The sequence below is a fragment of the Xyrauchen texanus genome, chromosome 17, assembly GCF_025860055.1.
Source record: "Xyrauchen texanus isolate HMW12.3.18 chromosome 17, RBS_HiC_50CHRs, whole genome shotgun sequence".
Classification (NCBI taxonomy): domain Eukaryota; kingdom Metazoa; phylum Chordata; class Actinopteri; order Cypriniformes; family Catostomidae; genus Xyrauchen; species Xyrauchen texanus.
In genome coordinates, this window is record NC_068292.1 from 43,601,115 (window position 1) to 43,603,682 (window position 2,568).

The 2,568-nt window shown below is 32.6% G+C and overlaps 1 long non-coding RNA gene across 1 annotated transcript; it reads left to right on the forward strand.

Annotated features, from left to right (window-relative positions):
* Positions 1 to 678: 678 nt before the first annotated feature.
* On the forward strand, positions 679 to 2,092 carry LOC127658385 (uncharacterized). Its single transcript, XR_007972378.1, has 4 exons — positions 679 to 879; positions 1,496 to 1,543; positions 1,637 to 1,684; positions 1,971 to 2,092. It is a non-coding gene; the product is annotated as an uncharacterized LOC127658385 (long non-coding RNA).
* The last annotated feature ends 476 nt before the right edge of the window (positions 2,093 to 2,568 follow it).

Genomic DNA, 2,568 nt, shown 5'->3' on the forward strand with positions numbered 1-2,568 from the left:
CATTAAACAACATAACGTTAATGTATTGATGTTTTGTGAAATGCCCTTTAATATTAACATGATTTATCAAGGTAACGGTACAAATTTGATTGACCTCAGTTTGCGCATTTCGTGTAACTTACGTAATTGACACAAATCGTGTAATAATAACACATTGGTGTGTAGAAAATTAGCAGGAATAACACATTGTTGAGTTAAAAGTAACACAAACGTGTTGTCCTCAACACAAGTTGTGTTGTTTTCAACATCCTTTTATGAGTGCATTGTAATACCAGCAAACAGATTCGGAATTTCGGAACCGCGTACTAGCACACTAACGTTACTTTTAATATTTTGGGGCAGAATGAAATAGTATTAGTATGAAGTACCAAATTCAGGAAGACTCTTCATTAAAGATGGACTGGTTTTCGGAGATCAAAAGATTGCTTTAGGTTTATCTCGGAAGATTATTATGCTAGCTTGATGTTTTCGTAAATAAATTGATATTGTTCATTCTTACACTGCTTGTCAACTACTCTTTTACATTATTAATGTGAATACTATGCTTAATCAGTATATAACATTATATATAACAGATTGGTGTTTTTGTTTGCCCTTTTGCAGCTTCAAATGGAGGACACTCCGAAAAAACAAGTGGCTGTACTAGGCCTACTTGATGAAAAGGAGATATGCAAAAAATTGCAGCATCTCAAGAGTGCAGCAGAAATAATTGATGCTTCCAAATGTCTCCTCCCCTGTGCTGCAGAGTACCACCGAATTTTAAAATTTAACGCTGATTTTAATGAATTTATTGACACCGACCTAACTGAGAAAGTGGAAGCATTGGACAAGTTTCAAGTTTTGTTTAAGTCGATTAAGAGAAGTGGATCAAATGCATTGGTATGTAATTTCCCTTTTCAGTAACATAACATATAATAAGTGACCTGTGTATCCTGCATACAGATTCCAGTATTATTGTACTTTTCTTAAACATTAAAAATGAATATTGCGTTTCAATTTTGAGCATGGTAAGAAACCGTTCAAGTGGCATTTCCATTCAAACATGGTGTGGGATGATGATAACAAATGATAATGTAAAGTAGTACAGTATTTATCTACATTTCTTTTTTCATTTGCATGGTACATAATGGTAGCAATTGAAAACTCAAATTAACTTGTCAATTAGTAAACACACTTTACTAGTTTGGGATTGTTTAACTTTGTATTATATGATCATCCACCATATAATGCTTCAGCGTTTTCCTACAGAATTACACGTCAAACGTTTGTGTCGCGTACATTGTAATCCTGATTTCATATTTAAACACAATTAAAACAAAATAATTTAATTCAGACACTATTCAGACCAGAAATAGACAACTTTATAAATTAAACTTATCCATTGATAAAAGATTACTTTAACCTTTTTGTACATAACATAAGAGTAGATGCAGTTTCATTGTATTTCATATCTTTATTATTGTACTAATTCTTGTTACATTTGTTGTCCTTTGAGGATGAAAAATTGGATGTAGATGCAGCCAGTCCAAGTCATCAACAGAATGTATGTTCATGGATGACTTGCATATACATAATTACAAGTAATATACTGGAACATATTTTAACTGCCTTTTTTTTTTCTTTTCTTTTTTTGAAGGTTGCCCCAAAGAACACGCATGAAGCTGGTCCAAGTAGTCAACAGAAGGTTTGTATATATAACAGAGTGCTGAAATAACAGCACTATTTTCAATATTTGTATTACTCTGTTTGAATTTTTTGGCCCATTCCACAGAAACTAACAGTCTGTACACTTGTACAGTACATCTGTACATTTTGTCAGTAAATTTTGACTCTCTTTATTAATGAGTGAATCATTCATCAGTTCATTTAAAACTGCTGATTCATTCAGGAGCAATATAAGGGATTAACTTTGAGTAACTGAATCACTAACTCATCTAATAAGAACTACTTTGTGCTTTTTATATTTCCAGCATCAACGTAATATACTTGATGTAGACACAATGCGAGCACTACTTGAAAGCAAAGGTCTGAGGATTATGAAGCTTCAGGAATGCTTTCAGAGACATCAAGAAAGCTCCTTGTGAAGATAGGAGTCAGTGCGTTGGTGGAACAAAGTGGATTGTAAGTTTACAGTTGAGAAATTAACTACAACAACTGTGAATGCAATAACGTATAAAGATGTTGAATAGTTTGAAAACACACTGATTACTTTTAATAATTTGAACATAATTGGGGGGGAAACTTGTAAAACAAACTGCTTATCAGCAGCAGAAAAAACTGACTGAATTTGGTTCCTGTATTTTATTTTAATGTATTATGTATGAGTTGAATTATGTAATTCTTCCATGCTATGTCTTTATTTTGCTTATAGTTACCCTTCTAATGAAGAGAAACGGATGTTGGCAGAAAGTGTGGTAACGCTGTTTCCTTCTCTGAAGATCAAGATGGGAGAAGAGAATGAAGGATTTGTAAGTTGCACTTATTAAAACACACAAAGACCACTTTAAATAAATGCAAATTGGAATAGTACTAATTGTGGTATGTTAATTAGTTAACAGGATACAAATC